The sequence below is a fragment of the Myotis yumanensis genome, unplaced genomic scaffold, assembly GCF_028538775.1.
Source record: "Myotis yumanensis isolate MYYU_CA2020_CCGP unplaced genomic scaffold, mMyoYum1.0.hap1 SCAF_8, whole genome shotgun sequence".
NCBI lineage: Eukaryota > Metazoa > Chordata > Mammalia > Chiroptera > Vespertilionidae > Myotis > Myotis yumanensis.
In genome coordinates this window covers 85,693,352-85,703,247 of record NW_027223759.1, presented here as the reverse complement: position 1 = coordinate 85,703,247, position 9,896 = coordinate 85,693,352, and the positions used below count along the sequence as shown (strand labels likewise).

The 9,896-nt window shown below is 49.9% G+C and overlaps 1 pseudogene; it reads right to left on the bottom strand.

Annotated features, from left to right (window-relative positions):
- Positions 1-230: 230 nt before the first annotated feature.
- LOC139015749 (F-box only protein 33 pseudogene) lies at positions 231-1,738 on the bottom strand (annotated as a pseudogene).
- Positions 1,739-9,896: the final 8,158 nt, after the last annotated feature.

The window sequence follows — 9,896 nt, the reverse complement described above, 5'->3', positions numbered from 1 at the left end:
TCCTTGTTGATCTGGCTAGCGGGCGGCATCATTGGCGATGGGCTTCCTGAAGCGTGAGCGCATTGAAGGACTGGATCATGGGTCCATCAGGGCCGTGCTTGATGGTGGTGTCGGTGTCCAGGGAGGAGTCAGCTGTGCCCTCTGGGTCGGCTGATATGGAAGATACCGAGGAGGAGGAGGAGGAGGAGGAGGCAGAGATGGAGGGTAGTAGAGAGAAAAAGAAGAGAAAGTTAAATGTCTTCGCTAAAGCTTTGCATCTCTCTGTAAAAATGACAGTTTGGTTCAGTGAAGACATTGAATGATTGGATGTCCATGACTGCGTGCCAAGGTTGACCCAGGCCCAGGGATACCTGCTCAATAAGGTTATGCATTGGATCCACATCATGGTCGACCAGTTCATCTGGGTCAAAATAAATGCTTTCTTCGGTGACTTCAAGTACTTTTAGATTAGAGCCACGAAGACGAGCAATGGCAATGAGGTCATGTGCCTGCACTGTGTAACCGTGAATTGCCAGAAGAGAAAGCTTTGTGCATCTCTATGCTAATAACACGAATGGATCTTCGTTTTGGTTATCACTAAGATCTGGAAAAAGAGACATGTCAAGCACATCATCCATTAATATGAAATGAGTGAGGAACTTGTCATATTGCCAAGATATAAGATCAACAATAGCTCCCGAAACACCAGTGATGTAGCTGTCAAAATGAATCCTCTCTAGTGGTATACTGGGTTTCAGAATCCTGAACATATCTTCACTCTTAATATCAAAAGCCATGATATAGACCCGAAGGCTGGGGCTCCTTTGTGACAAGGCTTTCCAGTGCTCATCATCTGGCATGTTGTCCAGAGACTTGTGCGTCACAGAAGCATCGTGGACCAGGAGAGACAGTCGCTGCAAAGGCACATGGTTGCTATCGCTTAAGACTCTTGCCATCTCAGCTGTAAAGTCTCAGAAATCCAGGGCAAGTGACCGCAGATTCACAAATCGCTCTAGTTCCATTGTAGTGATAAGGATGCTGTTACCAGGATTATTGTTGTCCAGTAAACTCAGGTGCTCCATGGTGTTGGCAATAGAGTTAGAGAGAGATGACAGTGCTGTTGGGGTTACTAATTCCAGCTCAAACCCACAGGACAGCCATTTCAGTCGCCTACTATTACTCAGTATTTCTTCAAACAGCTGCTGAATTTGCTTGATTTTTTTGCCATCAGGGTCCACCTTGCTGAGGTATGTATTTGACAAATTTCCTAGCTGTAGTGGAACGCTTACATCTCCAAAAAGGCTAAACTTCTGGAGGTTCCTGTTGTTTCGGATGCTGACCAGCACGCACAGCACCAGCTCCAATTAGGTGCGCAGTTCTTCCAGCCAGTGGGTGGAGAGCTGCGAGGCCTGGACTTCTTTCCCGTGGGTCCTGGGGTCCACGCCTCCATCGTCCGGACCACCGCCTCTGCTCAGGTAATCCTCGGCGGCAGCGGCGGTGGCAGCAAACTCAACGCGCAGCTCCTGCACGAACCGGCCGCACTTGCGCATGAGGAACTGGAGCCGAGGCTGCTCCACCAGGGAGACCAGGAGGCAGACGCGGAGCTGGCGCCAGAGGGCCGGGTGGAAGAGGCACTCGCGCCAGTGCGAGCAGGAGACCGAGGCCCGCAGCGGGTCGGGCCCGGCAGGAAGGAGAAGATGTGCACAATCAGCTAGCTGGGCAGCGATGCGGCCCCCACTGCCTGACTGCACAGAGACATCCAGCCTGCAGGGGTGGCCCCAGAGAACCAGCCACTAGCCTCTCAACCTTTACTCACAGCCTCTGAGGCCTTCAGACTCAGTTACTTCAAAACTGTCGTCTGGCCGGTTTCTGCCGGGGTCCAGCCCCAGCAGGTCCAGGGGTTCCCAAAGGTGTGGACAGAGTCAGCGAAGAAGGAAGGACACGGAGGCAGCGTTCAGTTGATCACCAGCCTAGTCAGGACCTCTAGCCAGGATCTAGCCAGGATCTCCAGCCAGGTTCTGGTGTTTATTGTCTTGTTGCATCTGTATTTATACCAGTTGATTTTAATCCTGTCAATTTCTATTCCAAAGGTTAGGGCGTTTCTTATCTCCATTCCAGGGAGTAAAGATTATGTAGCTTAAGTGTGATTGTTCAAAGTTAAAGTGATTAACTACCCGCCTGGCACTTAGTTAAGGGGTTTTATTCCCTCCCTAACTTCAGGGAAAAATCCCCACCTGGGGAAACAACCTTTCTCGGAGAGGTGACCTTGGTTAAAACACATAGCGCCAAGAAGGGGAACAAACATATTAAGAACAGTATGCCATATACGCCAGGTCCCTTGAAACATATGCTGTGCAGATGTTTCTTCCCTGCAGAGACTGTGTCAAGCAGCAAGGATGGGCCGGCTTCCGGCACCCAGAGACCCTGGTGGAGGCTGAGGGCTTTCTGTGACGTAGCCTTGGAAGTCTAGGTACCGCTTCCCTCACATTCTATGGTCAAAAGGCCAGCCATGTTCAATGGGAGGGTCCGAAGGCTGTGCAGCCGGGAGCCATGCTCATTGGAGGCCAGGCTGTCTGGGCACCTCACTACTGCAGCCCTGGCTCCCAGAGTAGGAAGGCCAGGCCCCACCTCCCATGCCGTCTCCGCAGTCCGGAAGTGCTGATGTGGGGTCTTCGTCAGAGACCTGTCTAAGCTCCATAATCAGGCCGAGCAGCATGGGCCGAAGGAAGCCCACCTTCTCCTTGTCTCTGGTTGTTTTCATAGGAGATAAAGGCTCCTGTTCCCTAGTGACTGCGATGAGAAATGCCACTCCCGCTCAGGGTAACCACCCAAGTCCCCACTTCCACCTGCGCTGGGGAGTCAGTCCCACTTCCAGACACACCTTTGATGTGATTTGACAGGACATCCAGGGCCGAGGGTCACCATCAGCTGGTCCCTTGGGCAAATGCACCAGCAGGAGCCAGCTCGTGGGCGAGCAAGGAGAGGCATGGCTGCGGTCGGTCCGCCTCGCAGGATGCGCTCCAGCAGGAGGCTGGCTTCCTGGGTTTATTGCTGAAATTCGGGCTCAGGTAACAGTGAGGCTCAGACACTGGAACTTCCGCCAGGACTGGGAGGGCCCAGCTGGAAACCTAATCCCTGTTTTGCTGTCGCCGTCATATTTCCCAGGAATGTGAAGGGCGGCTACACACAGCCAGGCATCAACTCCGCTTGGGAACAGCAGGGCTGCAGGGCATAGAGAGGGGCGCAGTGGCCTCCCTGCCACCTCCACCAGGAATTCTTCCTGGAGGCACTGCAGTGCCCCAGCATCCTCCTCAGGGCCAATGACCTTGCGGGTACACGGAGAACATCTGGGCAGAGCTGCCTCATGCTGGGAACGAACGTGGTGGCTTCGTGGGGATGTGGCAGGAGTCCAGGGGCAAAGGTGCAGGGTCACTTCCCCTCTTACCAAACTGTGTGGAGACCACAGGGAGGCTCCTGGCTCTGAGGGCAGCACTGGCATTTCAGGGTTCCCACCTCATCTCTCATTTCCTGGGGACCCACTCCTCCCTCTCCCACCAGGAGAGGGAGAAGGTCCTTAAAGTGCAAGCGCTGTTTGGAAACCAATGAGTGAAGGGAGAGGGTGGGCAGGAGGCAGAAGGTCTCAGAGCCCCATGAAAACAGCTGCCACTTTATCTTGGGAGGGGACCCCAGGGAGCCCTTGAACTTGATGTCATTTCTGTCCTGCATAGGGAGAGGCGCGAGCGAGCGTGTGCAGGGAAAGAGAAATGCCGAGAGAACAGTTAGCCTCTGTTAATATTTGATAGGCAGCCAAAGCACTTTTGTTCCCAAGCCCGGCAAGCTACCCGTGAAAAATAAATTGCTTTTCAAGAACATTCATCACAGCAAGTGGCTCGTTTCCTTGTCCTTAAACAACCCCATTGGTAGGCCCTTTCTCCTGCTAAAAACTTCTCAGATGTGGTAAAATCAATACAAAAACAAAAGGGAGGTGTGTGTGGGGGGGGAGGGGGGCAGGCGGGGGGGGGGGGGGGGACGGGTTGGGGCCATTGTGGAGAAGGTGGAGGTGAGGGGGAGCCCTGTGGCCAGCGAAGCAGCCAGCACTGGGACCTTGTGATGTGGATGCCCCTTCTGCACACAGGGTCTTGAGCCCACAGGTGTGATTCTGAAATTCAGGGACAAGTGCACGACCCTCATCAGCTGTGTTTCTCTCAGAGTCCCTGGCCTGTCTCTAGCTCTGAGGGACTCTCCTGACCACACATTTGCAGGAGCGCGCTCCCTCCCCATGGCTCTCCACCCATCATTTTGCATATCCCTTACAGCACGTACCGCAATATGTAATTATTAATGCATCTGTTCACTGCCTACTCCCCAACTAGAGGGTCAGATCTGCCAGGGCAGGGACCGTGCTGGCTTGCTCATTGCTGTATTCCTCGGCCCACTAGACACTCTACAAATCCCTGTGGGAATAAGCAAATCCAAAATGTGATGCTTAGGGCAAAAGGTAGTATCCAACTCAGGATATCATTTTTCTGAGATTGTTTTCAGCAACAAATTCCATGATTAACTGCCAGACCAGCCAGGCCCCAGGGCTTGTGCGATCTCTGTGTGACAGAGGTGAGTTAGCAAGTTTGAGAGGGCAGCTTACTACAGGAGGAGGCCACTGACCTTTCGTTTTACTGTGTGACCTTGAGTAAGTCACATCACCCCTGCACCTTGGAGTCCTATTAAATGAGTTAATCCCGTACTATGTGCATTTTCATAGATTATAACTAATATAGGGAATGTTGTGGACTGCGTGTATGAGTACCTCCCCTACCCCCACTCCCGAGTTTGTATGCTGAATCGCTAACCTCCAGTTGGTGGTGTTAGGATGTAGGATCTTTGGGAGGTAATAAAGTATATATGAGGTCATGAGGGTGGGGACCCCATGATGACATTAGTGCCCTTAGAAGAAGAGGAAGAAACAAACACCAGACCTCACTCCCTCTCCATCATGGTGAGGACACAGCGAGAAGGTGGCCATCTGTAAGCCAGGAGCAGGCCTCACCAGGAACTGAGTCTGCCAGCACCTTGGTCTTGGACTTCCCAGACTCTAGAACAGTGAGAAATAAATGTCTCTTATTTAAGCCATACAATCTATGGAATTTTATTATGGCAGCCTGAGCTGACTAAAACAGGAATCATGCCTGGTAGAGGAACGCAATATATAATGATCATTTTCATTATTATTTTGACAAGTGTAGATCCTCTCAGTACAAATGAAATATCAATAAGGTATCCAGGGATTTCTGAGCACCTAGTCCATGATCCTCTGGAAAGTCCCCAAGGTTTGGGATGTTGGCAGGAGCTCCCCAGGTGAGGTGGGATTACTAGTCCTTTTCTTCTATGAGATCACGTGCTGAGTCAGTACCCAGTCTGAGTGTTGGGCCAAGAGGTCTACCAGGAGAAGGAGGAACCAGCTGTGAAAATGCAGCAGAGCTTTGGGTGTGTGTGTGAGAGAGGAGGGGGCATGCAGACAGGTCTGGACCACAGCCTCACTAATGCTGGTTTTTAGTAGAGGGACCTCCAATAGCTCTAACACCAGTGAGGGCATTTCTTCGGGTGGGCGTGGAGAATAAGACTATCATTGAACTCATTAACTAGCAACAAGAAGGGTTCCAGTGGGTCTTGGGCACCTAAGTAGCATATTTTGGATTTGCTCATTCAGTCAGTCAGCATGTACTTATTAAATGTCTACTCTGCAGTAGGACAGGTGAGCAAGCCATGTGGTCCCTGCCCTGGTGGAGCTGACACTCCAGTTGGGAGTAGACAGTGCCCAGAGGAATGAACAATTCCATATTGGGACATGCACCACAGAAGACATGCAGGAGGACTGATGGAGAGGTGGGAGGAGAGCGGCCTGAAGGTGGATGCAGGGAAGCTGAGGCCTGAAGGAGAAACAGCAGCCAAGGCTGACTGTGAGGAAGTACTCGGGGTGTATGAGGAGCAGAAAGGAGGCCGGAAGCTGAGGTGGTGGGTAAGGAGGACACAGAGATGGTCCAAGGGGCCCTGAAGCTACTGGGGCCCCGGGGAGGGCTAAGGAAGAAGCTCTGAAGGCCCACGGCAGTCCTGAGCCCTGGCCTTCAGGCAGGCTCACAGGGGCTCCAAGGGGAGGGCTGGGAGGCCGGAGGGGGGCATCTCCCAGCTGCCAGGGCCGCCCACCATGTTGCCCCAACACCACAGATTATCTTTTCTCCTCGCCCCTTTGTGCACCCAGCACCCGGGCTGCACAGGCCCCACCACCTTAGAACCGGGACACCCTCTTAGCTGTACAGTTGGGGTTGAGAATAGATACTGACAAAACTCCGTCTTTCTTACTAGACAGAAAGGGCTCCTTTTCAGGCCCTACTAAGAATAGCCTAATTTATTCATGCTTTCTGCGCTGGGAAGCAGCCGGGCAGTGACTGGCCTGGTGCCCTGCCTGCGCAGGCCATGAAAGCCAAGGCCAGGCCAGGAGAGAGGCTGGGAATTCAGAGAGGCCGGGCCCAGCCTGGGGTCCACCACCCATCAGCAGCTGGGCGGCCTTCTCACGCTCTCACTGGCTCTCACGGCACTGGCCCGCCCCTGTACGGCCTGGCAGGTGTGGACGCAAGGGAGGCACCATCTATAGGACACACCAGGGCCAGGGAAGAGGTCTGGGGCAGGAAAGTGAAAATGCTGCCACTGACCAGCACAGAGCTAGGTACCAGGGTACGGGGGTGTGAGGGAGTCCAGTCCGAGTGACAGTTGCCATGGACAGATAGCTCCCATGTGTACCAGGCTTCCCGATATTCCATTCAGTCCTTAAATATACCTGCCAAGTGGGTATTACAGATGATGAGGAAAGTGATGGCAGAGAGTGTAAGGGACTTGCCCAGAGTCACACAGCGAGTCAATTGCAGAGGAGGGATTTGATAGCTGTTGTGTGGTTCCATGTACTGCACCGCTGTGCCACCTGATGGGGCTGGGTGTGAATCCTAGGGGTTAGGTGGGTGACGACAGCCCGCTGTGCCCTGAGGGTGCATTGAGGTACCAGCACACTGGGGATTACTTGGTCAGCTCCCAGAGGGCTTTCTACCCAACACAGCACCAGGCTGCTATTTGAAGACCCAGTGGGGAGGTGGATCAAGGATGGTGCTCACAGCGATGAAGCCATAAGAGTAAAAATTAACCGGAATGGCCTTTGTACTTTGCTATGAGATCAGCTACTTGGTGACTCAGCCACCAAAAGAGTCACCTCTGACATGGGCACCACATCTTTTTCCCACAGCATTTTACATTTGAAAATCCTTCCATCTACATGGTCTCACTTAACTACAGAATCGAAACAGCTCTGTAAGGCTGGCACAATTCTAATTTCTCAGAAGGGTAAACTGAGGACTAGTGAAGACTAATGAGGGCCATGAGATTGTTTCCTGTGTTGTTTATATCTTACATATACTTTATATCTTCCATAATTCTCACAGCAGCCCAGGAAGTGGGCATTGTTTGTCTTAATTTTATGGAGGAGGAAACCAGACATCAGAAGAGGCCAAGAAACTTCCTTAAGGTAGCACAGGTGTTTATGAGCCAGGCTCTACCTGACTCCAAATTTACTCTTTTTCAGTTATTCTACTGTTCCTTCAGATGCTGAGCCAATCCGAAGAATAGATGGAGGCAGTAGTTACTGAGCAAGAAGGAATGGAAGGGTGACAATAATACCTCATGTCCAAACATATTCTTTGTTCCCCCTTCAACTCATATCAGATGGGTGAAACATCACTATTGAAAATCAGTTTGTTGAGTTAAACATTGCCTGAGTCATGATAGTCTTAAAATTCAAGTCTCCCTGTATGGGAAGAAGGCATTAATTCCTTAGCATGATTGAGAGAGAAAATATTTGGATATTCTACTGGAGCTATTCAACGATCTAAAGCATATACTTATTTACATTATTGTCTTGGCCATATATTCACATTTCTGCATCTTTTACATAAGGACAGCCCCATGATAGGTAGCAGTAAAAATGAAACAGCCAGAGAGGTTTACTTTGGGGTAGAATGTATTTAGTGTTAGCAAACCTTTTCTCATGATGCCCTAACTAAAAACAAAAAAAATCACCTGGATAAGCTACATAAACCATATTTTAAAGACACTGGACATCTGTGGAAGAAAGCAAGATGAGACTGAAATTCCAGAGATGCAGAACTCTCCCCAGGAGAGTTGCGATTCCTAGTCCTTTCCTTCTAGGAGATCATGTGCTGAGTCAGGATCCAGACTGAGTGTGGGGCCAAGAGGTCTACCAGGAGAAGGTGAACCAGCTGTGAAAATGCAGCAGAGCTTTTGACAGCCATGTGGACTCGCCTGAATGACTAGAGAATAATGGAGCTCCAAACTTTTTAGTGGAACACTGAGCACGAGGGTAGTATAGTATGCTGGGCCTGGGCTATTAAGGCACAGGAAAAATACAGCTAGAGGGGAAGGCCTTTAAGAGCCATCTGATAAGTATTCTCCTCAAGACCTGCCAGGTATTTTGATTGCATGTGAAGGGAGGTGAGAAAGCTAAGCTCAGAATCTCAAAAGAGAGGAACTTTCAAGGCTAATGGGGCACAGACCTGCCAGTCCTGCAAAGACCTGCCAGTCTCACCGTCTCAGAAACTCAGGAGGACCATACCCGAGAAAGAAGCTTCTAGGAGGAAGCATCACGAAACACACAACATGTCTCACCCTTATGACATCTTAAGCCAGAGGTGGACTAGCAAACACCAGAGTGCAGCTCCAGCACAGCTCAGTTTCTGATTAATTGAGGTGATCAGCCTTGCAACTCCTCTGCCTAACAGAAGATTGGGAACGTCCTATGATTCTTTTATATATAATGTCTGAAACTCAAATTAAAAAAATTATGAGACATGTGAATAGGTAGGAAAACATGACCAAGAAGCATTAGGAAAAAATACAATAGAAACAGAATTACAGAGTGTCCTAGTCAGGTAGGCTACCATAACAAAATACCACAGACTGGGCGGCTACACAGCACACATTTATTTCTCTCAGTTCTGGAAGCTGGGAAGTCCAAGATCAAAGTGCCAGGAGACTTAGCTCCTGGTGAGAGCCTTTTTCCTGGATTGCAGATGGCCACCTTCTCGTTTGTGTCCCCATAGTGTCTCTGGTTCTTATAAGGCACTAATCTTATTATCAGGGCTCTACCTTCATGGCCTGATATAAACCTAATTAACTCCCAAAGGCCCCGCCTCCAAGATATTGAGCATATGAATTTTTTCTTGGGGGGAAGGGGCACATTCAGTCTATACCACAGTTTGAAATAAAGAGTTTGACTTCATTTTTGATATTTGAATGCTGACAGCGTTCAAGCCCCATCACTCCCTCTTCCTTTCTGTCTTACACCTGGGCCAGCTCATAAGAAAGCCTAGATGTTCCCTCCATTGTTAGTCTCAGCAGGAAGTTCCAGCTTGCAGGCCCTGGTTCATGCATGGGAACTCTCCCCCCAACCCCATCCTCTAATGACTGAAAAGCCAGTCCCCTTTCTCTGCTCCCTCTAGCAATTTTTTGACCTGCTTGGGAAGTTCCCAGGCTCTCCCCAGATATTCTTATAGGTGAGGAATAAATCTTTTTATATCTTCTTGGTGTCTGCTTGATGTCACAAGTCTTGTCATTCGAACTAAATTTTGGTTGGAAGTGTTCATCCTGCCATGACAATACAGATGATTTAACTATTGAAATTATCAGGCAAGAATTTAAAAATAACTATTATAAATATAATATGAAAAGAATATATAAAGATGCACAAAATAAAAGGAAAGAGAAAATTTCTCCAGAGAATTGGAATCTTTAAAAAAAATTTTTTTTTTTTCCCATTCAAAAGCATAAGAGTCTTTATTCGAGCTAGCTCGGCTCCCCCACCT